This window comes from Giraffa tippelskirchi, chromosome 1 (assembly GCF_054371585.1).
Source record: "Giraffa tippelskirchi isolate mGirTip1 chromosome 1, T2T-mGirTip1v1.2.pri, whole genome shotgun sequence".
NCBI lineage: Eukaryota > Metazoa > Chordata > Mammalia > Artiodactyla > Giraffidae > Giraffa > Giraffa tippelskirchi.
In genome coordinates this window covers 136,390,408-136,417,437 of record NC_137275.1, presented here as the reverse complement: position 1 = coordinate 136,417,437, position 27,030 = coordinate 136,390,408, and the positions used below count along the sequence as shown (strand labels likewise).

Sequence of the window (27,030 nt, the reverse complement as noted above, 5' to 3'; positions counted from 1 at the left end):
TGTATGAATATAATTTTCCAGTACTTTTTAGCATCAGCAGCTGGGTTCTGGTAATTGAACTCTGATTACTGCATAAAGAAGTGAAAAATAGATGTTAATTAGATAAAATTGTCAGAAGAGAACAGCAACGTTTAGAAAACCTGTGACATGAGAAAGACAGGCTTTCTTCAAGTTTATTTAATGAGGAAAAGTTTCCCCTCTTTATCCTAATCCTCTTTTCTCTGTCTTCCCAAAAGCCGTCCTAAGAGTCCTCTGACAACCTCTGTCTGTCCTGAACATGTCACTGCTCCACGGTACAGAGTCTGGTATAACGCTGACCTGTCCAGTGACAGAAACGTTGCTTCCCAGGTGGTGCTAGCGGTAAAGAACCCGCCTGCCAATACAGCAGATGCGATACTCTGGTTTGATCCCTGGGTGGAGAAGACCCCCTGGAGAAGGAAATGGCAACCCACTCCCAGTATTTTGCCAGGAGAATTCCATGGACAGAGGAGCCTGGCAGGCTACTGTCCATAGGGTTGCAAAGAGTCAGACACGACTGAAGCAACTTAGCACGCTCCCACGCATCACCACCACCAATCCACAATCTCTTCACCAGTGAGGTCAATTTAAAGGCTTTACTATCTGTCATGCAAGTAGAAATTTGGGGGTATTCTAGATGGAAGAGTTGAGTTTGTACTTTCTGGACCAGTGAGAAGGAAGGTCCTAGGCTGCATGCCTAGGTGCAATGCCGGAGAGAAGATGCTTTGAGCTGACACCCCTCTGGGTCCCTTTCCAGTCTTCCTAGGATTGAGGTCAATAGCTCAAATCTTTTATTTCTCTGCATTCTTTTATTAGGAGTCATCACAGGTCTTTAGAGAAAGCTCTTGGGTGGATGTTGAGTGCAGGGGCCTGTGCAGTTTGTAGAAGGAGAGGAATATATGGAAACATAAGGCAGAGTCAGCTTGCTATTAAGTCACCAAAGGCCTGCAGGTACTATTTATTGGGACAATGGGAAAGCCCTTAACAAACCTGCAGCCCGATCCACACAAGGCCAGTGACTGTGTTCCTTGCCACATAGTATTGCATGCCCTTATTTGGGATTATCAGAGCACTACAAGTTCCCAGAGTAACAGCATTGTTCTTCCTGTTTACTGAATGTAATGTTTGACCAATAGTTGGGTTTCACAAACAGGAAGTATGTAATTAAAACAGCATGTAATGCATTTGATTTACTCAAAAGTTGAAACTGCAGCCATCAGTAAGGTGAGTGAAGAGAGCTAATTTCTTGCTTAGCACTCTAGGCGAGAAAAGGGTCATTAGGGCAAATGTATGAATACTGTTCCTCAACTTAAGTTGGGGAATTCCAAGGCTATTTAATGCCAGAAAATCTCAAAATGATACTTGGTTTTTGGAAATATTTGCTATTAGAGTCAAAGATGGGAGATTTAGAAACAGTGTGATAACTTATCAAATGTGCCCCAGACACACTCCACATGCTTCATTTTGTTGCCAGAGAAGTTATTAACTATCTAGACTTCTGATTTGCATCCTAGGACTATAAGAGTAAGGACCTGGGGACATTTTTTCTTCATCATGTGTTTAGCTTTGGAGACTCTGACTACAGAAATAATTATTTAGATACTTAATAGCAAAGGGATGAGAGATAAATTCTGTGTGTCTAATCCACATTTTTGGTTACTGGCAAGAATTCAGTGATTAAAGCTAAGAAGTCAATACTGTGATTAACCTTCTATTTAATGTGCCAGTCTTAGTAATGTACTATTTAATAAAATATCTTTCTTTATAGCAGTGCCTGCCTGCCCAGTCTCTGCAGTTGTGCCTGTTAAAGAAAACGTGTGTGTTTGGTTTGGGATACCTGACCTACTGAAACAGTGCTATGTTGGTAAATGTTTAACAACCAGTTTTCTCCTGTTTTCCAGTGATTACTGACTTCTATGATGCAAATACTCCTACTAAATCCCATACCTCCTTGACATAATATCAGCCCATTTATATCAGCATATTGTCTCTTGCAAAGCTGGTATAATTTGCATCCAACATACATAGTAACCAAATCCTACTGCTTTGAATTAAATAACTTCATATATACTACTAATAGGGCAGTATTTTATATATAGAATATAATTTTGTATATAAACGGTGTGTGATCAAATGTGGCAACAAATTTCTTATATTAAAAAAAAATTGTTACTGACTGGAGGGTGGAGGGACAAGATGGAGTAGAACTTGAGCTCATCTCCTCTCACAAAATCACCAAAGTCATAACTGCTGAACAACTATTGACAAGACTGGAACCTACCAAAAGAGATATTCTACATCCAAAGAAGAAGCCACAATGAGACAGTAGGAGGGGTGCTTTAGCAAGATAATCAAACCCTCTCTCCACTGGGTGGGTGACCCACAGACTGGAAAGTAACTATATCATAGAGGTTCTCCTACAAGAGTGAGAGTTCTGAGTCCCACTCCAGCTTCCTAGCTGGAGGGCTGGCATCAGGAGGAGCACCCTCTGGCTTTGAAGGCTAGTGGGGTTGGAGTGCAGACACTCTGGAGGACTGGGAGAGACTGAGACTCCATTCTTGGAGGGCACACACAATGTTTCTCGTGCACTGGGACTCAGGGCAAAGCAGTGACTCCTAGGAAACTGTGCCAGACCTACTCGGGTCTTAGAAGATCTCCTGAGGAGGCGGAGGATGGCTGTGGCTCACTGTAGGGACAAGGACATTGGTGGTAGAGCCTCAGGAAATATCCATCAACATGCGCTCTCCCAGAGGTTGCCATTTTGGTAACCTGAAGTGAAAGTCATTCAGTCATGTCCAACTATTTGCGACCCCATTGATTCTCCATGGGAGAATCCATGGGATTCTCCAGGCCAGAATACTGCAGTAGGTAGCCTTTCCCTTCTCCGGGGATCTTCCCAACCCAGGGATCAAACCCAGGTCTCCCACATTAGAGACGGATTCTTTACCAGCTGAGCCACAAGGAAAGCCCAAGAATACTGGAGTGGGTAGCCTTTCCCTTCTCCAGCAGATCGTCCCAGCCCAGGAATTGAACCAGGGTCTTGTGCATTGCAGACAGATTCTTTACCAACTGAGCTATCATGGAAGCCCTGACCCCACCCAATAGCCTGCAGGCTCCAGTGTTGGGACACTTCAGTTAAAATGACAAACAGTGGGAACACAGCCCCACCCGTCAGCAAAGAGGCTTCCTAAAGTCATCCTGAGCCCACAGCTGCCTCTAAACACACCACTTAACATGACCCTGTTTACTAGTGGGGCTACACCCAGCTTCACCCACTAGGGGGCAGACAACAGAAGAAAGAGGAACTACAACTGCAGCCTGCAGAAAGGAGACCATAAACACAGTAAGTTAGACAAAATGAGACAGGAGAGAAAATCTTCCAGATGAACAAACAGGATAAAATCCCAGAACAACTAAGTGATGTGGAGATAGGCGATCTACCTGAAAAATAATTCAGAGCAAGGACAATAAAGATGATTCAAGATTTTGGAAAAAGTATTGAGGCACCGACCAAGAAGGTACAAAAAATGATGAGCTAAAAGATTTAAAGAACAAACAAAAGGAGATGAACAATACAATCCCTGAAATGAAAAAATATACTGGAAGGAATCAACATCAGAGTAAATGAAGCTAAAGAATGAATAAGTCACCTGGAAGACAGAATGGTGGAAATAACTGCTGTGGAACAGAATAAAGAAAAAGAGTGAAAAAAGGACTGTCTCAGAAACCTCTGGGAAATTATTAAACACAACAACATTTGCATTATAGGGGTCCCAGAAGTGGGGGTTGGGGGAGAGGGCCTGAGAAAATATTTTAATAGATAATAGTTATAAACTTCCCTAACATGGAAAAGGAAACACTCAAGTCCAGGAAGTGCAGAAAGTCCAATACAGGATAAGCCCAAGTACAGCATGCGGAGACACATATTAATCAAATGGACAAAAATTAAAGACAAGGAGAAAATACTAAAACAACAAGGCAAAAGCAATAAATAAGATACAAGGGAATCCCCATAAGGTTATCAGCTGATTTTTCAGCAGGAACTCTGCAGGCCAGAAGGGAGTGGCATGATATACTTAAAGTGATGAAAAGGAAAAATCTACAACGAAGAATACTCTACCCAGCAGGACTCATTCAGACTCGAAAGAGAAATCAAAAACTTATAGACAAGCAAAAACTAAGAAATTCAGCACCACCAGAACACCTCTTCAACAAATGCTTCTCAAAGCAGAAAAGAAAAAGGCATAACTAGAAACAAGAAACTTATAAATACTCCCTGTAATTTTGCTCACTGGTAAAGGCAAATATACAGTAAAGGTAGGAAATCATCTACACACAACTATGATATCAAAACCAGCAGTTGTGAGAAGAGTACAAATGCAGGATATTGGGAACGCATTTGAAACTAAGAGACCAGCAACTTAAAACAATCATGTATAGAGAGAGATTGCTATATCAAAACCTCATGGTAACTGCAAAGCAAAAATCTACAACAGATATACAGACAAAAAGGAAAAGTAGTTGAAACAATAGTAAGGATAGTCATCAAATCATGAAAGAAATTAAATTAAACAAAAGCACAACGATTTAAAACATGTAGGATGCAGCAAAAGCAATTCTAAGAGGGACATTTATAGCAATACAGGGTTACCTCAGGAAATAAGAATAATCTCAAGTAAACAACCTAGCCGTACACCTAAAGCAACTAGAGAAAGCAGAAAAACCAAACCCAAAACTAGGAGGAGGAAAGAAACAGAGCAGAAATAGAGAAAAAGAAAAAATAGAAATAATCAATGAAAATGAATGCTAGTCCTTTAAAATTGATAGACCTTTAGCCAGACTCGTGATGAAAAAAAGGGAAAGCACTCAAATCAATAAAATTAGAAATGAAGAAGAAGTTACAACAGATACTACAGAAATACAAAGGATCATAAGAGACTACTACAAGCAACTTTACACCAATAAAATGGACACCCTAGAAGAAATGAACAAATGCTTAGAAAGGTACAATCTCCCATGACTGAGCCGGGAAGAAATAGAAAATATGAACAGATCAATCACAAAAATTTGCAACTGTGATGAAAACCTTTCCAACAAACAAAAGTTCAGGGTCAGATGACTTCACAGGCAAATTCTATCAAAGATTTAGAAAGGAGCTAACACCTCTCCTCAAACTCTTTCAAAAATTGCAGAGGGAGAAACACTCCCAAACTTTTTCTATGAGGCCACCATCCCCTGATACCAAAACCAGACAAAGATGCCAAAAATAGAAAATTACAGGCCAATTGATGAATATAGACGCAAAAATCCTTGACAATAAAATACTAAAATACTAGCAAAGAGAATACAATACATTAAAAGGATAATGCACCATGATCATGTGGGATTTATCCCAGGGATGCAGGGAGTTTTCAAAATCTCAAATCAATCAATGTGATACACCACATTAAACAATGGAAGAATAAAAAACATATGATTATCTCAGATGCAGGAAAAGCTTTTGACAACATTGAACATCCATTTATGATAAAAACTCTCCAGAATGTGGGTACAGAGGGAACCTACCTCAACGTGAAAGTGAAAGTTGCTCAATCATGTCTGACTCTTTGCAACCCCATGGGCTGTAGTCCATGGAATTCTCCAGGTGAGAACACTGGAGTGGGTAGTCTTTCCCTTTTCCAGGGGATCTTCCCAACCCAGGAATTGAACTCAGGTCTCCTGCATTGCAGGCAGATTCTTTACCAGCTGAGCCACAAAGGAAGCCCCACCTCAATGTAACGAAGACCATAAATGACAAACCGATAGCTAACATTCTTCTCAATAGTGAAAATCAGAAAGCATTTCGTCTAAGATCAGGAAAAAGACAAGGATATCCACTCATGCCACTTTTTATTAAAAATAATTTTGGAAGTCCTAACCATGGAGATCAAAGAAGAGAAAGAAATGAATTGTACTTCTTCTTTTCCAACTGTCACTGTTTGCAGATGACATGATACTATACACAGCAAAACCCAAAAATGCTACCAGAAAACTACTAGAGCTCATCCATGAATTTGGTAAAGTTGCAGGACACAAAATTAATACACAGAAATCTCTTTCATTCCTATACACTAACATCAAAACATCAGCAAGAGAAATTAAAGAAACAATCCCATTTACCATTGCATCAAAAAGAATAAAATACCTAGGAACAAACCTACCTATGGAGGCAAAAGACTTGTACTCTGAAAACTGTAAGACACTTATCCTTATGTAAAATATGAGAAAATAAATGTATCTTTGTATGTGAATAAAACAGCTCTGGAAGAATACAAAGATAACATTGGTTATTTCCAGGGAAGGGAGCTGAGCGGGAGAGAGGGTGTTTATTATCTCTATTCTTGTCCATTTTGAATTTTGAATGATAATAAATTTTCAATTGTAAAATGTGTACTATAAATATTATAAATTAAATATTATATATGTGTGTGTATACATAATACAGATCTGTGGGTTTTATCCAAAGCACACTAAATCAGAATCTACAATAGCACCTGCTGAATCAGAGTCCACGTGGTAGATTTCTAGACTGTCTATGTAGTTGCCTTGGTAATCGTGATGGCACTCAGGCAAGCTCTGGGAGTTGGTGATGGACAGGGAAGCCTGGTGTGCTGCAGTCCATGGGCCTGCAAAGAGTCAGACACGAATGAGTGACTGAACTGAACTGAACTGAAGTGATGGCTTGAGCAGTGAGAGAGAACAAGGCAGAAAGGGGTTTTCCTTCCTGGCTCACCACCTGCCTCGCTGCCCTTTGGTGACAGCAGATGAAGCTGGTACCTGAGTTTGAGTGTCATGTGGAGATCTGCTTGACTTCCCCACCAAGGGCGCTTTCCTCAACGTCTCTGCCTCAAGTGTGCCTTCTGGGAAGGAAGGTGGGCTTGTTCTCATAAGACATTCAGTTCTTCTCCAGTTTTGAGCCCGGTCCCTTCTTTGCAACAGAACTGTTATGTTACATCATGACTTAAACTCCCCCTTTTCTAGGTAGGCACATCCAGAGTTTATATTTGCATGGAGTGATTTCTGGGGCCAAAATAACTAGAATTAAGAAAACCTCTGAATAATAAAATCATAGAGAGAATGTATATGCCAGGCACTGTACTAGGTGCTCTTTGTATCGTCTCATTTACTCCTCACAACTCTATGAGAGAGGTACCACTGTCATCTCTGTTTAGCTGATGACATGAGCCAATCTCAAAGCCCTTAAGAAATGGACTTGATGTCGCATGCTCATAGCAGGTCTGGCTCTGTCATCTCTGTTTTTACCCACTGCACTGTATGGCCCCCTCTTTCTAAAAGTCTATTCACATGTTTTATCTTCATTTTTTTTTTAAAGGATTTAAGTTGTAGGAAGAAGATTCATTAGATTCATTAGGTTGGATGAAGGTGCGAATCTAAATGTTATACCCTCTCTTCAGTTCCCAAGAGAGCAGAGGCTGGGCCAGGAGTCAGCCTAGCTGGAAAATTCTCTGTGTGACAGGAATACACTAAGAGCTGAACCATTCCCATGGTAATTTGAAGAACCTTCAGTATATTTTTTTGTTCTAAGTTTGGTTTCAAGCACATAAATCTCTGTGAAAAATCCCCTGAGAAGATTTCACTAAGGCAGCAACAAAGACTCCTGTTCCAATCGACTTTCTATGTAAATGGGAAAAAAAATGAATTGGAAGCACACACCTGAAAATTCATAAGAGACACTCTCACTCAGTAATTATGCAACATTCATGGAAATAGACTCTAGGCATTGTGCAAAAATTCAGATTTTGGTCTGCATTCTTTTCTTTCCGAAAAAGCAGACGCCCAGATGGGAGACACAGTACTCACAGCCTCATCATAGACACAAGGATGGGAAGGTGGCATTCACAGTCACTCTTAATGTTAACTGAGAATTAAACCTCCCAGACAACCAGGGAAGCTTCACCTGCTGGGAATATTCCTGCCCCTCTGGATGACTAATTCATTACTTCAGGAGATAAGGACTTGAAGGGCGCCCAACAGTTTTTTTCTCTGTGGCTTCCCCTTATCTCCTCAAAAGAAAATTGTTTTGCTTCTGCACTTTCCCAGGTGTTACCATGACTCCCCAGCTACTAGTATAAATAAAAATAAACTATTTGGGAGCATCTATTACAAATGATAATATTCTAGGGAGAGCTCTCAACGACACATCCTCAGAAGAAAAGTTTATTATAAATAAAAAGGCAGTGTGAATATGACAAACAGTAGCACCATCACTGTATACTTTTAAAAAATTTACTACTGTGTTAGTGAAATATTTAAATTGATTATCTGAATGGCTGCCCCATCACATGGGAGGCTGAACATGTCACCAGCCAATACAACCATCTGACAGTCTCACCCTGCTATCCAGAAAACAATTCATGCCAAAGAGTAACTGCAACAGTTTTTAATAGGAAATAAATGCATCTCAAATTAAATAAGTGCTGAGTCTAGGCCTTAAGAGATGCAGCAAGCTGTTTGTCCCAGATTCAGGCTCTGCAAACAAGCCCCAGTGGGCGTCAAGTGTGTACTTGACTGTTTTTAGCTCTCTCTTCCTGGAGAGTGTCTACGGAAAGGACATCTCATCAAAGAGCTTTTCCTACCTGGCCACACTCCGTGTTTTTGTCTCTTGTACCCTTTGCTTCTCGGATGGCATGTAAGAACACCTCATCTCCAGATTCAGCTTTCACATTGATTCCAACCTGAATTCTAAAATCTTTCCAGGCTTCTTGAGCCTCTAAATGAGCAATCTTTAGCTGAACTGCAGTTCAATGCAACAGATACTCTGGAGCGACACTGAGCACATGGCTGAAAATAGATAAACAGGTTCTACCTGCTAGAATTTACTTCTAAACTGAGTCTCTCCTAGAATTACTTATTGTTATTGTCAATATAGAATCCAGCAAAAAGACCTAAGACACCACTGAATAGTTCCATAAAACTCCCCTCACACACATTTTGATAAATCTAATGCTTCAAAGTTGAAAAGTAGAAAACATAGAAAAGTAGTTAATTCTTTTGGATAATAATAAAATCATTGATTGAGAGCATAGTATATATGCCATGCACTGTGTCAAGCAGTTTATTCACCATTTACCAATTCTAAAAGGAACACTACCTTCTATTTATAGAACTCAAGGCTCAGAGAAGTCAAGTTACTGGTTCAAGGTCACAGAGCTGATAAGTGGTGGAATTGGAATTTGAACACTGATCAACCCTATTCCAAGCTGCATGCACTTAATTGCTAAACCCCAAAGAGGAAATATGCTTCACAGTGTATAAGAAATCTAATCCATGGGGATGGTTACCTGAAGCACTGGGTTGTATGTGTGTGCGCTTACCAGGAAAGATAGATATATCAGATAAAGCTCAGTCGTGTCTGACTCTTTGTGACTCCATGGACTGTAGCTCACCAGGCCTCTCAAGAACTGGAGTGGGTAACCATTCCCTTCTCCAGGGGATCTCCCTACCCAGGGATCAAACCCAGGTCTCTCGCTTGCAGATTCTTTACCATCTGAGCTATCAGGGAAGCCCCTACTAGGAAAGAGGATGAGATCAATTAGCAGTGCCAGGTTAGTACAATTCTTGTGCCAGGACTTGCCATCTTCATTTCCATTTTACTGTCCCTCAAGTCACTGATCTTAATGTCCTATTTCGGTTTCCTATGAGTTTAACTATAATACTTTGACCACCTGATGTGAAGAGCCAACTTATTGGAAAAGACCCTGATGCTGGGAAAGTTTGAAGGCAAAAGGAGAAAGGGCACCAGAGGATGAGATAGATAGATAGCATCACCAACTCAATGGACATGAATTTGAGCAAACTCCAGGAGATAGTAGAGGACAGAGGAGGCTGGGGGTGCTACACATCACGGGGTCACAAGAATTGGACACGACTTAGGGGCTGAATAATAACGAGTTCAACAAACATGGGAAGGAAATACATGAAGTCAGAAGACCTGGCCTTTGCATACTCCCGGGTCACTCTTTCACTCATTGATCTGGGAGTGGTCACTTGGTGTCTCTGTTTTTCACATATGTGCTGAAGAAACTGATCTCGATGGTCTTTAGGATTAAAGGCTTTATGTATGATTTTATATTTTAAAAATTACCATGCCAACTAAGTCATTTTTGAATTATCTTGTGAAGTTTGTTTTGTTTTATATTCTCTTCTTGCTAGTAATCTACCTCAATGGGAAAGGAAAAGAGAGACGATGTATTTTATCTAATAAAAAGCAGAATCCCACATTTACTTCCCCTTCAGCTCAATTCTGCAATGCCACAACAATTTGGGAGAACATTCTACTGGGATCCTTTGGTATTAAGACAATAAGAAAATGAAAGATACACTATCATAACAAGTGGGAAACTTCTATTATCACATATGAAAGAACAGAGGCTTACAAAGGAAAAATTAAAACCAATTCTTTCTCAGAATTAAGCAAACTAAACGTGAGAACCTATTGAAAGCCAGCGTTGTTTTATGTCCATAGATGTATATTTCCTGAGAGGAAGGATCACACTTCATGTGGTAGTCATCCTCTCTCACCAATCAAGGGAGCTGAATTCCAGTTCCATCCAGTGTTGACATATGAAGGGGACAGGGCCCAAGGTATGTAGCGCCTTTTTCCAACAGGAGCTATTCAGAGTGCTTTCGCGTCTATTTCATTTGGTGGCAGGAATTTTGTTTTGAGGTGACAGAGGACGAGATGGTTGGATGGCATCACTGACTCAATGGACATGAATTTGAGCAAACTCCAGTAGATAGTGAAGGACAGGGAAGGCTGGTGTGCTGCAGTCCATGGAGTCACAAAGAGTTGCACACAACTGAGCAACTGAACAACAAGAGACAAAGGTGCAAAGGAAGGACTGCTGTTCTGTCAGAAGAAACAAAACAATGTATAGTAATAAACCCAGTCCAAAACAGAGGTAGAGAACGGTACAACTCTGGTTATAATGTTGTCAAACTTGCAGGACACCCAGTACCTTTCTAGGTCATTGATTCATTCACTTCCTTGGCAATAAACTAGCGAGAAAATTCCTTAATGAACCATCTATTTTGCTGGTTAAGTCTGAGGCACTCAGATTTCTAGAAAGATAGCTATTACTGGATAATCATCTAGGATTCTGGGCATCCAGTATTATACACTATTATCATTATTTTTGCTTCTAAGTCCAAAAGACAGGATGCATTGCCATTACTCTTAAAGGGAATATCTTCAATGTTTTAACCACCATTAACAAGATGATTAGCATGCCTTTTGCCATCTTTATGAAACAACAGATGTTTGCTTTGGCATTTTTCCAGCCCTCCTTGTGTCATTAAGCCTAACAATTCCTTCTTAATGAGCTGGTGTGCTGTTCCTTTCTGGTCCTGAGTAGGGGGGCTAGCCATCTCTTGACCCCACCACGCAGCTGCTTCGATTTCAGATGTAAGAGGTTGGCCTACCTGGGGAGGGTGAAGATATTCCCTTTGCTCTTACCCACATCAACTATGAGGAGGCTCAGGTATCTTTGGAGAATAAAAAGCAACAGAGGAGGTGCTCCTCAAGTGGTACTTTTTCTTGATGAGGACCCTGTGTTCATGTTTAGCTTCTAATGTGACATAATGAATTATGAACTAAAGGTAATTGGAAGATTTGTGCCCTATGTGCAGAACAGGAGTGTGATGTATGAAAGCAAAGCGCAGGCCAATTAGGAAAGTTGATCAATATTTATATTGCTCTTTAACAGAAGGAAATAATCCTGATAGATTTTCCTTGGGATTGCTGATGATGAGTGTACATTTGCAGTCAACACGGGACATTTCATTGATCTCAGTCAAGTTTAAATTTTATTAACAAGTCAGACACTCATCTCTATCTTTCTGGAAATTTTCCTTCTCTAAAAGCCAGTTAATACTACTGCCTTTTGTCTCTCTTTACCTGAACTGACATTTAACTACCTGATATGTGCTGAACACTTTCCCATCTATTGTCTCATTTAATCCTCCTGACAATGTTGAAATTTCTATTTTTATCTTCATTTACAGCTACGGATACTGAAGCAGAGAGAGGATAAGTGAGTTGACCTTTATGACACAGGTAATAAAAAGCAAAACATGGACTCAAACAGATGTGTTTTTTTCTGATCTTGAAGTTTATCTGATTTCTGCAACCTCATATGGCCTTCCAGAGGCAGAATGAGGGTAGTTTTGTAGCATGGCCTAATTTGAATGAAGATGATGAGAATTATTAATGATGAGGCCAACAAGGGAATGCAGCCGACCAGGCAGCCTAGGAGCTGTGCTAACCCACCCAGGAGGGCCTGGTCTGCTGCTCCCGTCTGGTTCAAAAAGCAGAGTTTCCTGTCCATCTAACTTAGTGAAGGGCCAGCAAGTCAAACATGGCACCTCTACCTCAAGTGGCAGAATTTAGCACATGTGACCCTAAACCTTTTGAGAGTCACTTTGGTCTCTTGGTTTTTAGTGGCTCTAAAGCAAATACCACAGTATTTTGAACAGTATCTCTACTTCCTGACTGTTCAGATTGAGTCTCCTCACTTTGTTCAAAGGCTGCTTTTAGACATCCACGCAATACCACGTTAGAGAATTTGAGGTTTAATCAATAAAATTGACTAGGAAAGAACTCAAAAGCCACGCTGCCTGCTTCCATGCTTGATTTACTGGGCAGACACTTAGTTCTCGTCTTGTGTTTGATCTACAGACTCTGTGAAAACTGTAACTTTTCCTTCCTGCATGAAATTTTAAATTAGAGCTTGCGTTATGTTCTGTGGGCTGTGGGGTCACTGTGGCCAGCAGCTCCTGAAGCACAGGAATTTTATCTGAGAAGCACCTTAATAAAGATTACATCAGAGGTCAGGGTTTTGTTTCTGTTCATCTTCTACATGTTGGTACCCTGTTCCCAAATGGGTGCCCTGATGCATACTTACAGTCTCCTCATAAACATACTACACATAGTTTATAATCAGGCTGCTGCCAAGAATCAGGTTTTTTTTGTATAAAGGAAATGAAATGTATTTCTTGAGCTAATGTGTGAGGGATTGCCAGAAATGTGAGAAACAGTTGTCTAGTGAAAACACACACACACACCCCTATTAAGTGTCTCCTAATAAGCTGGTTCTATTCTAGGAAAACTATGTCCATTAGCTCAACTCCCTTGAAACCCAATGTGGTAGGTTCTATTTTCTTCCCATTTTGCACATGGCAAACTAATGCACAAAAAGGTTAAGTGACTTGCCTTACTTAGCTCACAAAGCTAGGAAGTAGCAAAACTGGGATATTAATACTAAGCAATCTAGCCAAAGATGATACCCTCAATTGTTCCACTATCTTGGCTCAGAATTTGTCCTGCAAGCACAGAACCTAGCTGGGAATCTCTGACCCAGCTTTGTGATCTTGAACAAGTTGCTTACATGATGTTCAGCCTCAGCTTCCTATCTGTAAACTGGCAAACAATAACACCTACCCTTCATGATCATTCAGAGGAGTTAAAATAAGCATGTTTTGCAATCTGTCAAGTGCTATATACATGTCATCCCTCAGTTGTGGATACAGCACACAATACACATTGTGTCCTTCCTACTTTGTTCTTCTCTATTGCCCTGACTCCATCCCAGAATGCACTGGGATGCACATAATACTTAAATGCACATAATACTTAAAGTGGTAATTTCTAATTAAATACGTCTAAGCAGACCTCCAAATATCTTCCTAAATCAGGATGCTAACAATTAATTAGTGTCAGTATGCATCATTTTGTCACAGAGAAAATGGGGAAATAATGTTAGAGCAGTGGGAACAAATTGTGCCATCTGGTTATGAAAAATACATGCAACTCAGAGTCCTGTAGACCTAAATGTTAACTCAAAAGAATATTAGTTAATATTAGACATATTGGAGCTTCCCTGGTGGTCCAGTGGTTAAGATTCTATGCTCCCAATACAGGGGCATGGGTTGGATTCCAGGTTGGGAAACTTAAGATCTCACATGCTCCTTGGTGCAGCCAAAAAAAAAAAAAAAAAAATTAGAGATATTACCATCATAAAAGTAATGACATGGATTAGGACTGGTAATCTGTACCATTAGTGCATAGACTAGAAGTGCCTGTCAATCATTTGAAAGAGGGTGGGACTTTAACAGAAAAGAGGCACAGTGAGGAAGTAAGATACCAAGTGGGATAGGCTGTGGGCATTGACTCTGGATTCAGAAGCCCAAGTACAAGTCTTGCATCCATCCAAAAGCCACTGAGTGTTTACAGATGCCAGGCCCTGTCAAGTAGGTACTAGAGACACAAAAGCACATAAAGTCATGTTTTTTGCCTTTCTGGAACTCTCCTGCTCACCCACTGACCCATGTGACCTTATCCCAGTCTTTCCATCTTACTAAGAAAAGTCCTGGTTTTCATATCAATACCAGGAAGCAAGTAGAGAATCAGAAGTAAAGTCACCCTTTAGAGTTCATACAATTAATTGGAATAAAACTTTAGATTTCTAATTCAGTGTTTTCTGCAACTGGATCTCATTATTTCTTCTGCACTTTGCAACACTGTTTGTTGTATTTCTTAAGTTTGGGTACGATATGCCAAGATGCAAGTGATTAACGTTTTTCATATTCTGCTATGGTTTACCTTTTATGGCTATATCACTTTTTTTTTTTTTTGCCCAAGATTAAACATGGACTACTCTTTGAAACAAGTAGTTTAAAAAAAAGATAAGCCACAGACTGGATAATTTTTCCAACTATATATCTGACAAAAGGTTTTAATCCAATTTTTAATGAATTGTAAGTGATTAATTTTTGAGTTTTCCCAGATTGTTTTCTGTGCTTACCCTCTAGTGGTGCCTGGCAAGGTCTACATTAGAGCCTACCCTTCTGTTCCCCTGAAAGATGTAGTCTTGGACAGTTCCTGGGCTGTACAATGGAGAAAAGATAGAAAAGCAGGCAGGAAAGAGGACAAGGAGGGGAAGAAAAAACATGAACTTTAAGTTCTCACTGGTTTGAGAAGCACAGCTGTACCATGTGGGGCAGTGGATTGGGAAGAATGTAAAAAGGGATTTTAAAATTTATTGCTAGGGGATTTCCTGTCCCCTTCATAATATTGAGTAATGCTAGTTTGAGTTGTTTTAAAATTTTTCTTGGTTGCGGGGACTGTGTTCATTTAAGCACAATATTGCTCTGAAATTGATTTATGAGGGTCACACGTTTATGAGCCTTGAACAACCATTGCCTTCATCTTATTAGCAGTGGAAGGCTGCATGTGGACCTTCCCAGTGCATCTTGAATGTGAGAACCAACCAGGCTTTAATAGGTGAGCAACGAGCTGTAGCACATCCGGCTGAAATCTACCAGGGGAAATGGTGTCAGGAAATGGAATCGAGTCTTCGGAACAATTGTCTTGTTAAGTACAAACGTTCCTACTTCAAAACTTCCTTCAAAGCTCTAAGTACAAGGAAAACACACAATTTCATTTTCATGCCACCTGGTGGTAGAAACTAACAGTTCATAGGCCTGCGCTTGGGCTCTGGCTTAAGGTCTGGGAGGAATATAGAAAGAGCATTGCTTATTTCATATGCAGGAATTTTTATCTCTCAATCCCCCTGCTTGTATTAGGTACCCCTCTCCTTTCCCCACCAATAGTCTGTTCTCTATGTAAGCTACAAGGATATATGTACAATGTGGGGAGTATAGCTGAGAGTTTATAATAACGATCAATGGGATATAATCTTTAAAAATGGTGAATCACTATGTTGTACACCTGAAACATGTAACATTGTACATCAATTATGCCTCAGTTTAAAAAAAAAGAAAGAGCATTGTTCTCTTCTGGGCTAAGGACATAGAAATCCACTACAGGGCACTGACAAAGTCTGCATCATAGTTAATCTACTTTCTGTGCTTCTAGCTCTGAATTAGACATCATAGTTAACTCTTGCTCTAAAAGTTGACATTCCAGAAGCTGAGTAGGGTGAGGAGAATGGCATTAACTGAAAACTACTGCTTTATATTCATCCTCTATTTTTAAAATCCTTACCAGATTTTAATACCATCATGTATGTGGTGATATGTGGTGATATGAATAGTATTTCCATTTTACAAATGAGGAAAGACTTAGACAGCTTTAATGATCTGCTTAAGTTGTAATTATCATAGTAGACATTGGGGAGGAGCAGGGAATGGGATATTTGGACTTTCTTGGTGGCCCAGTAGTAAAGAGTCTGCCTGCTGATACGAAGGACGTGGGTTTGGTCCCTGGTCTGGGAAGACCCCATATGCCACAGAGCACCTAAGCCCATGCATCACAACTACTGAGCCCACGCTCGAGTCTGACAGTTGTAACTACTGAAGCCCATAAACCCTAGAGGCTGAGCTCTGCAACAGGCGAAGACATCATAATGAGAAGCCCAGGCACTGCAGCTAAAGAGCAGCCACCACTTGCTGCAACGAGAGAACCCACCTGCAGCAACAAAGACCCAGTATAGTGAAAAATAAAAAATTTAAAAAATCTATTTCCCTTAAAAAAAAGGGGTAGGATATTTAATGATAGGATAAAAGCTGTAAACAATGGTGTCTTGGAGGGAGAGGCTTTTTTAAGCACTTGTGTTTAAAAAAAGAAATTAATTGCATGTACCTCTTGACTCTCTGAATTATTTTAGCTTGACAGTGTGGGAGTGATATAAATACATGAAAATGAGACAACAGAACTGTTATGACATCCGTCTTTCCAAGTGAGGAGGGAGGTGTGTCTATCAGTAGATTCTCATTCCTTAGGATGGGTGTCATAACACATCAGCTCTGTGCATTCTGTATACACAACATGCGTTTATATTTTCTCCCACTTCTTTTTGGTTCTGAATCTGCTTTTAGGTGAACGTGTGATCATTTTGGTTCGTCAAAATAATAATTCAAAATTTATAGTTGTGCAGGGTTCTACTCTATACAGTAGTGCCTGCACTCAACAGTATGTTCCTGTGTACTTAAAAATATGTTCAGAGAGTAGATCTTATGGGGTAAGTGTTCTTACCACAAAACAAAGAACAAGAGGACAGAAGAAAATGTATGGAGGTGATGGAAATGTTTATTATCTGGATTGTGGTGATGGTAACACAAGTGGACATGTATGTCCTAACACTATGTACATTAATCGTGTGAAGTTTTTTGTGTACCAGTTATACCTCAATAAGGCTGGATGGATGCATGCATAAATTATTTTTCTCTCTAAACAATTTAGCAGGTCCATAGCAAGGTATCAGGCATGCAATTCACAGGATACATTTGACATAAAAAGTTAGAATAATCCCAGTTTTTCCCTCTTGTTCTCATATACAGCCAAGCTAGTGTAGTTTGATTCTGGAAGTCTAGACTTGAATCTTGCCCTAAACAGTTAACTGTGCGTCTTTTAATCCATTAATGACACCAACTCTGTGACTTTCTGTTTCCTTATCTGTAAATTGAGGGTAATAATACTTAACTCTCAGGAGTGTCACTGGTATTAATTCATAAAACATGAGAAAACATTTAGCCCAATGTAAGTAAGGTACATAGTAAAATATTTGTGTTTCCCAATTAGTGTTTTTGTTATTATAATTTATGATTTTTATTATTTTACAACTGTTGTATTGGTGAGAGAAAGAGATCTATATATACAAAAGTGTGGGTCACTCAGTTGTGTCCAACTCTGTGTGATCCCATGGACTGTAGCCTGCCAGGCTCCTCCGTCCATGGGGTTTCCCAGGCAAGAGTATTGGAGTGGGGTGCAATTGCCTTCTCCGAGAACAGAGGAGAGATGATGTTATTCTCAGGAATTCCTCTCAGAAAAGGAATTGCATTTAGGGGAAAGTATTTTGCTAGGTGAGACATTGAGATACCTGGTTTGGCAGCATTACTCTGTACAAACCCTGGGTTGGAACTGGATTCTGGAGGGAGAGAAGAAACAGACAGAGGGACAAGACAGAAGACAGCCTGCTCTGACATCTCCTAGTGATGTCCTTCCTCCCACACAATCTTCAGTACATTCTCCCCAAAAAAATAAAAAGGAAAGGAAGGAAGGAAAAAAATCACCCCAAATCTAGAAATGATTGCCTGGCACTTCCTGTTGGCACTAGTGGTAAAGAAAACACCTACCAATGTAGGAGACATAAAGAGATGCAGGTCTGATCCCTGGGTTGGGAAGATCCCCTGGAAGAGGGTAGGGCAACCCACTCCTGTATTCTTGCCTGGAGAAGCCCCCAAAAACAAAAGTTCAGAAGAAAATGTATTGAGGTGATGGACAGAGAGGCCTGACAGGCTACAATCCAAGGGACTGCAAAGTGTATGATATGGCTGAAGCGACTTAATACACACCCATGCCTGAGGCAAAGGGGAAGAGTACTTTTGAAGTCAGCATCCTGGATTCATGGACAAGTGGAGAGGCAGGCGGAAGTAAGCCATTCACAGCCATTATGAGAGTGAGTTTCATAATCTCAGGCTATACATTGGAGGTTTGAGCGCAATTTAACCAGAGTGCCTACAAGAGGCAGCTTCCTGGTTGCATTCATTCATTCAACAATATTTACTAGGGGCCTACAAAGAGCAGGAAGGCTGGGGTCATCTATGCCTCAAGAAACCAAGGAAAGAAGTACAGGCCTGACTTTGAATGTAGGGGAAGGGAGGTGTAAGCTGATCACAGCTGGGGCAGCAAGGAGAGCTTCCTCCTTGAGCACTTTCTCCCCAAAGACTTTAAAACCATTCTCCAGCTGATGTAGGTGGAATCATATATGCTAAAAATCAATCTCTTAAGACACTACGTGATGTGATAATTTTTAAAACTATGGTGAAAGGAGCTTGAGGATGGAGAGATTGTACAAAGGTGGAAAATGTGCAGCATTGAGTTATTGGAATGTTCTCCTAGCATCTAAAAGGATGCCATGCCATACCATCTGTCATATCCAACTCTGTGACCCCATGGACTATAGTCAGCCAGGCTTCTATGTTCATGGGATTTCCCAGGCAAAATACTGGAGTGGGTTGCCATTTCCTTCTCCTGGGTATCTTTCCAACCCAGGGATTGAATCCGTGGCTCCGGCATTTGCAGACAGATTCTTTACTGCTGAGCCACCAAGGAAGCCTATATGAAGTAGCTTAGAGTAGCAGTAGAGAGTGAGTGAAGTTACTCAGTCGTGTCTGACTCTTTGTGACACCATGGACTGTAGCCTGCCAGGCTCCTCCGTCCATGGGATTTTCCAGGCAAGAGTACTGGAATGGGTTGCCATTTAGTATTTTGGCCTTGTTGCACAGCATGTGGGATCTTAGTTCCCTAATCCAGGATAGAACCCATAACTTCTGCGTTGGAAGCTCAAGTCTTAACCACTGGACCACCAGGAAATTACAAAGAAACTCTTTTTTTTAAAACCAGGTTTACAAGGTTTACATTGCCATTTTTTCTGTACTCTCCTCTATTCCCTCTTCTATAGCTACACTAACTTTATTGATATTTTTGAATGTTGCCAGATCTTTCCCACCTTAAGACATTTGTAATCTCTTTCTTCTGCCTGGAAAACTTTCTTGGATCTTTGCCTAGCTTGCTCCTTGACTAAGTTTAGGATTCGTATCAAGGGTCCATTCATTATCCTTTCCTCTCACCCTTATTTGTTGTTCTTCAAAGCCTCTCTACTCCCTGGAAATGTGTTATTTGTTCATTTATGATCATCTAGTTTCCCAGTGGAATGTAAGCTCCATTCAGGCAGAGACTCTTATCTTATCCATTGCATTGTCCTCAGAATATACAGTGTGTTTTTAGTAAGCACTTTTAAATAAATAACCTACTGAACTGTGTGTGTGTATGTGTGTACAGAAACTACAGAAGAAACTACACAATAAATGGAAGGTTATGGCAAGCACTGGAGGATGGGATGCTTTGGGCAGATATGAGGCATTCCAGAATGCCATCAACATCATTCATGTGGCAATTATACTATCATTATGTGTTGCTGGAACCAAAGTCCCATGACCAGAAGAAAAGGACACAGATAACTGTGGGTTAAACGCTGTTCTGCACTCTTTCATATATACTGTCTCATTTAGTTCTCATCCCAACAAGACTGACCTCTTTTTATCTAGGCCAGATGAGGAAAGAGAGACCTAAAAAGGTAAAATCACTTAACCAAATTCATTAAAAAAAGTGGTAAAGCCAGGATTTGAAGCCAAGTTTTATGACTTTGAACCTATTGTTTTTCCTCCTATTGCTTCTTTTTCCTTTTATTGACATATAGTTGACTTAATTCTGTTAGTTTCAGGAGTACAACATAGTGATTCAATATTTTTATACATCATATACACCATACAAAGTTATTATGATATTATGGACAATACTATTGTTTCTACATTGCTACCAAAGTTAGGAAAGCTCATTAGGATGAAAGAGGAGGAGAGAAAGAGAGAATGAAGAGGAATCCCAGCTTGAGAGGCTTCAACCCATTTATGCATAAATCCACCCCTGTTGCTCCAGCATGTATTAAGTAGCCACTCTTTTAAATGAATTGTTGATAAGGTTCATTTAGAAAATAGTACATGCTTTCTCCCACTTTTACTGATGATGCAGAGGAAAAGTTAAAATTTTACATAACCTCCTGCTCGTTCTGCCTGTGTAACTCAGTTTGCTCCTTACAAAGTCTGGATCACATAGGTCACGTTGTCTTAGAAAGTGGGAACTTAATACTAGGAACATGAGTTTATATCACTCACCCTTGTCCTGCTCTTTGCAATTGCCCAGCTCCTGCAAACCTACTTAATCCTGCCTGTCCATGGAAAGGTCAGGCATCCCCCTCCCCGTCTTGACTGCTGTTCCCAAGCGTGTGAAACCCCTTGGTTTAAACCAGCCTATTAGTGTTGCCCACTATAGTCTGTCTATAAAAACTCTGTAACACCTTTGTCTGGGGCTCAGAGCTTGAAGAGTTAACTCCTCTGGGCCTGCCGATGTAATAAACCTGAGGTCTCCAACTCTCTGAGTGTGCGGCTTGGTTTCTCGATTACTGGTTTCTGTAACATTTCTGGAGGCCCCAGCGAGATTCCAACCATGCCGGCCCCCTGAGCCGTCAGACTGGTGGCTCTGCCAGGCTGGAGCAAAGGAATCCTGAGACGAATGAGGAGGCATGCCACATGATGGTATTCCGGGTTCTCTTTCGGACCAGTTTTCTGACCTTCCAGACGGTCAAGCCCCAACTGGACTCATTGGAGGGACGGAACAACTCACCAGGAATGGCCACAGGATCAGGTAAGGGCACGGGGCTAGTTTCCAGTCAGGTCCTACCCCAACAGGTAGAAGAAACTGATCACCTCCTTGGAGCTCCTGGGAAGGGAGCAACAGTTAAGGAACCCTGGGGAATTGGGAGAAGGGAGGCACTGTGATAACCTCTGAATGACTGTGAGTGTGTGATTGCTGATTGAACAGAGTGAGAGAAATTTTTCTTTTTCGAACTGCAATACCAATTATTTTTGCATATGCAGTTAAAAACAACTAGTTTGTAAAAAGGCCTGCCTAGGGAAAAGCTTGAAGTTAACCCTTTCCATATCCTTGAAATACACAGCCCACTTTGCCTGAGACCTCAGTCTTGGGCAAATTAGAACTTCAAGCAAAGGGTAAAAAAAGGGGTCAAAAAGATTTTTAAATCTCAAAAAGAAAACTATAAGATCTCTGTCTGTATTTATGTATATCTCAGTGTATGCCTTTTGTTTTTTCTGATAATATTGTTAAAGTTGCAAATGAGTTCTAATTTTGTTGGCCTAAAAAAGTAACTGCTTACAAATCAAACAATTCCAAATACAAGAAAAATTAAGCTAAATAAATTTCAGATTCATGTGAACTGGGAAATATTCGATATTAATTATCTAGTATTAATGTTTGTTTGCTAATCTAATAAGGAAAGTAGGATGTTGTTTTTAATAAAAAGAGGTATAAAAATAAAATTACATTTTATGAAGGGAAAAGAAAGTAGGTCTGGCCTACAGGTGGCTGTTACAAAAAGTGACTAGAAGGTTTGTGGAAAGTGACCCTGAAGAAAAAGTTTTGTACATGGTTAAGATTGATAAAGTTTAAAATAAATTTAATTAAATTTACCTAAATGATTTAAAGTAAGCTGGTGCAAAAACTTAAATTCAGCCTTTCTCTCTGTTAAGAGGTCATACTTTCTTCAGATGTTAAACTGCCTTTAATATTAAAGTTTCTTTACATCTTAATTGATCTGTTCTATATTTACCTTTGAAATCTTTTGTTAACTTTGGCTAAGTAACTATTATCTCTCAGTGACTTATATGCTCCTACCTGATTGAGTGTTATAAACCCTTTTGATATTAATCAACAAAACTTCCTAAATAACTTGACTTCTAGTATCTTTGGGATGCTTCAGAGGGCCCCTGAGACATCCCAGAGAGCTGTTAAGCTACCTGGGTTCACTGGACATGTTGAATTACATGAGAAGTAGTGTTGAAGAGGTAATAAATCTTTTCAGGTTATACCGTATGGTTGATGTTACTAATATAGATGTCCTAAAATTATGTGAAATTCATATAGATCTGACATGCCCTGATAAAATATGGTCAATTATAATTCTAGTTGTCATATTAAAGTGTTATGACAAAGTTTCTTTGTCAATTGCAATAGAATCAGATTTTACTCTCATGCCTTTAAAGAATACTGCTAGTTCTTCAAGATTTATAGAAAAGACTTTCTAAGATTAAGCAGATAAACCATTTTGTTATTAACAGTAAGCTGTTACCAGACTGGAATTTGGTCTTCTCTATGTTTAGAAAACAAAGTTTTCTTAGAATGCAGCTTTTGATAACAGAGTATGAATTTCTTTGTCTTTAAGTGATTTATATTTGTTTTAAAAATCTTTTTGTTACTTTGGTAAAGTAAATAAAACATTATTTCAAATTATGGTACATGTAGGCAAAGCTCATTCTGCTTCTACAAAAAAATAACCCCTCATGGTTAGAACTTTGTTATCCTGAAGTCCTTAAAACATGGCAATAGTCTGCTCCTAAATCAGGAAATTAAAAATGGATAAACAACAGCTAAAAGTCAAAGAGCCAGGGCTATGGGAAATCCAAGACAGCTTCTTGGCTTTTCCCGGCTCCCTGACCTCACTTTTATTTGACGAGTTAAAGCCTTCCCTGGCTACAGTGTTAATGCCTTCACAATGAATTCTCCAAAAAAAAAAAGAAGAAAAAAAAATTATGTTTCACTGAATGTTAAAGTCTAGTTTTGTTAATTAAGGTCTGTGCTTACTAAGACTCACTTCTGAGCTAGTTCCTTGTTATGTTATATTGCTCAAAGGTTTGATTAAGTTATTAAAAAGGACACTCTAAGATTGTTTCTAAAGCTTATCTCAGTAACCAATCTTTGGATGAAGGTCAGATGCTCCATGATGTACAACAAGGAGATTAACACTTGGCTATAATCATTTAACTGAGTCAGATGACCTAGGGTATACCAGGCTATACCCAATGAAAGTTCTTGACTTAAATTCTTGCTTATGACCTTACTAATAACTGCTAGCTATATTATTTTCTATATAGCTTGTTTCAGAAGATCATTTCTTACGTTACCAAATATGTGACTGAGCCTGTGATAAAATGCTTATATGCAGTTCCATATGAGATCAATAATTGAAACAATGTATGGATGTGAGAGTTGGACTATAAAGAAAGCTGAGCACCGAAGAATTGATGCTTTTGAACTGTGGTGTTGGAGAAGACTCTTGACAGTCCCTTGGACTGCAAGGAGATCCAACCAGTTCATCCTAAAGGAGATCAGTCCTGAGTGTTCATTGGAAGGACTGATGTTGAAGCTGAAACTCCAATACTTTGGCCACCTGATTCAAAGAGCTGACTCATTTGAAAAGACCCTGATGCTGGGAAAGATTGAGGGCAGGAGGAGAAGGGGACGACAGAGGATGAGATGGTTGGATGGCATCACCTACTCAATGGACATGAGTTTGAGTCATGTCTGGGAGTTGGTGATGGACAGGGAGGCCTGGAGTGCTGTGGTTCATGGGATCGCAAAGAGTCCGACACAACTGAGCGACTGAACTGAGCTGAACTGAACTCTAGATATAGGAAGAAGCAACAAGAGGAAATATTTTCCTGGACCAAGAGGCTAGTAAGACAGGTATGGTCCAGAGAGTTTTGCTACTTACATGGCCTGGTCTAGTGACAACACATTGAGTGGCCTGTTAATGGAATCTTTGTTAGACTTGGGAATAAGCCTTCCCAGCAGCGCAGGACACAATGACCATGAAATGCCCCCCAAACATGGTCAAATATGTGGCTATGAAGGGCCCTGCTGACTGAAAGTTGTCCCTTGCCAGCTACCTCTACAAAGATTAAATCATGACCACTACAAGATGCTGACCTTCAAGAACCCCTTGAAAGGAGTTGAGGGTGGAGACAAAAAAATAAGGCACTCTGTGCTCTGGAAAAAAACCAGAAAAACAGGCCTTCAGATAGTCAGATGTTTTCAGGTAAAGATTTTTATGAGTCCAAATTCTTACTTTAAGTTCTTTTTTTCTTTTTCAAAGTGCTTATAGTAAGGAGCTCACCACATTGCATAAGGAATTTGGTTAAGCAAAATGAACAAGTGGAAGAATTTCTGCTCATTGAGTTATTGATGATATCTATTGCTTTCTCTACAGAGCTAAGAGAGAGGCTAACTCTTCCTCTCTGGGATGATTCACTTGTGGTTTTGGTCTTTTCACCTCAGAACAAGGAAAAGGACTAGGTGACCTCAAAGGTTACCCCGTAAGCCCTCAAGATCTGTGCTCAGATGATAAATCAAAACAAAGATAGTGGAGACTTTCATTTGGGCTCCTCCTCTCTGGCAACCATAATTAGTGCTGTCCTCTTAAGCCAGACAAATGCCAGGTTTTGGAGCACTCTTATTTGTGGAATACTGGAGTTGGCTGCCCATGAAAAAGATACAGATAGAAAGGAGAAGACAACATGAAGGACCAAGTTGAACCTTATGAACACAACTCAAATGTTGATGATGCAAACACAATGATTATGTAACTTCATATTTGGCAGACTAGCTGTCTTTCCCACTTCACAGGAGGCCTATGGACAGTAGAGCATTTCTGAAGAAAAAAATTGAGGAATATGATTTTCTTTGTGTCAGAAGGCCCAGTCGTTATATGCAGTATTCTGTTGGAAATGGACCATCATATTAGAATATTATGCGTTGTGATGCCTGCCATGAGTCAGCTGAGCTGTCTTTCATCTAAAAAATGTGTCCTTGCTCCCCATCTTCTTTCACCTGTCTCTTGATTTTCACAAGATTTCAGCTATCATCAAAACCATATACTCACTTCCACTACTTTCTCCAGCTAAACTCACACCTTGATTATGGGAAATCCCCACCCTGGGTATTCAGATTCATTTCTATTACTTTTTTGCTTCTTTCAAGTTACTTGCAAAGGTGCAGTTGGCTGTGGCTCCAAGTAACTCCCCATCACTTTGATGAATTTTGATTGAAAAACACTCTTCCAGTCTTTTGCCCTAATCTATTACTGACAATGCTCTCATCTTTACACACTAGCTCAAATCCTTATTTTTTTTCCCTAAAATTTGAATACCAACGAATCCCAAAGGGGGTGATATATATGTGAAAAAAAAAAGAAAGCATCTCAGTCACAGTAGCAGGGGTTATATAAATTATGATATACAGGCTCAAAATCATGTATGCACTATCATTCATTTACTTTGTTGTTCAGTTGCTCAGTTATGTCCAGACTATTTGCGACCCCATTGACTGACTGCATCACGCCAGGCTTCCCTGTCCTTCACTATCTCCTGGAGTTTGCTCAAGGCCATTTACTTAACAATTATTTATTGAATCTAGGTGCCAAACCCTGTACACATCACTAGAGCAAAGGCAAAAGAAACTGTCTCTTGGTGGAAATAGATAGATAGGGAATAGCAGCAAGAAAAAAAAAAGGGTAGTAGTTATACAACACAGTAAATGTTAAAATAGAAGTGAGACCAGACATTGTAGTAACCAAAATACCCATCAGCAGATGGATGGATAAAAAAAAACATGGTACATGTATACAATGGAATATTACTCAACCATAAAAAAGAACAAAGTAATGCTATTTGCAGCAACATGGATGGACCTACAGATGATTATACTAAAGTGAAGTAAGTCAAAGAAAGAAATATATGATATCACTCATGCACAACCTAATTTTTAAAAATGATACGAATGAACTTATTTACCAAACAGAAAAAGACTGACAAATATCCAAAACAAACTCATGGTTACCAAAAGGGAAACATGTCAGTTAGAGGGATAAATCAGGACCTTGGGATGAACATAAACACAGTACTATATATAAGATAGGTAATCAATAAAGAGATCAAACTAGTCAATCCTAAGGGAAATTAACCCTGAATATTCATTGGAAGGATGGATGCTAAAGCTGAAGCTCCAACACTTTGGCCACCCAATATGAAGAGCCAACTCATTGGAAAAGATCCTGAGGCTGGGAAAGGTTGAGGGCAGATGGATAAGGGGGCAACAGAGGATGAGATGGTTGGATGGCATAACTGACTCAATGGACATGAGTCTGAGCAAACTCTGGGAGATAGTGAAGGACAGGGAAGCCTGGTGTGTTGCAGTCCATTGGGTTGCAAAGGGTCAGACATGACTTAGTGACTAAACAACAGCAACAGATAAGGTATAGCACAGGGAACACTACTCAATATTCTGTGATAACCTATACGGGAAAAGGGGCTTCCCTGGTGGCTCAGACAGTAAAGAATCTGCCTGCAGTGCAGGGAGACCTGGGTTTGATCCCTGGGTCAGGAAGACCCCCTGGAGAAGGGAATGGCAACCCACTCCAGTATTTTTGCCTGGGAAATCCCATGGACAGAGGGGCCTGGCAGGCTACAGTCCATGGGGTCACAAAGAGTTGGACAGGACTGAGTGATATCTGATAGGAGAAAAGA

General features: G+C 40.0%; 1 protein-coding gene across 11 annotated transcripts in view; it reads right to left on the bottom strand.

The window, feature by feature from the left end:
- The window catches only part of LINGO2 (leucine rich repeat and Ig domain containing 2), a 1,356,204-nt gene that overhangs the window by 23,314 nt on the left and 1,305,860 nt on the right, over nucleotides 1-27,030 (bottom strand). For 2 of the 11 annotated variants that reach the window (XM_081497668.1, XM_081497647.1), the window contains one exon: nucleotides 21,278-21,373. The exons of 7 other annotated variants lie outside the window; for them this stretch is intronic. The gene's annotated coding sequence lies outside the window, so the exon portion shown is untranslated. Of the gene's footprint in view, nucleotides 1-6,551; nucleotides 6,684-21,277; nucleotides 21,374-27,030 lie in introns of all 11 variants that reach the window. 2 more of the 11 variants (XM_081497635.1, XM_081497624.1) reach the window with 2 other exon arrangements.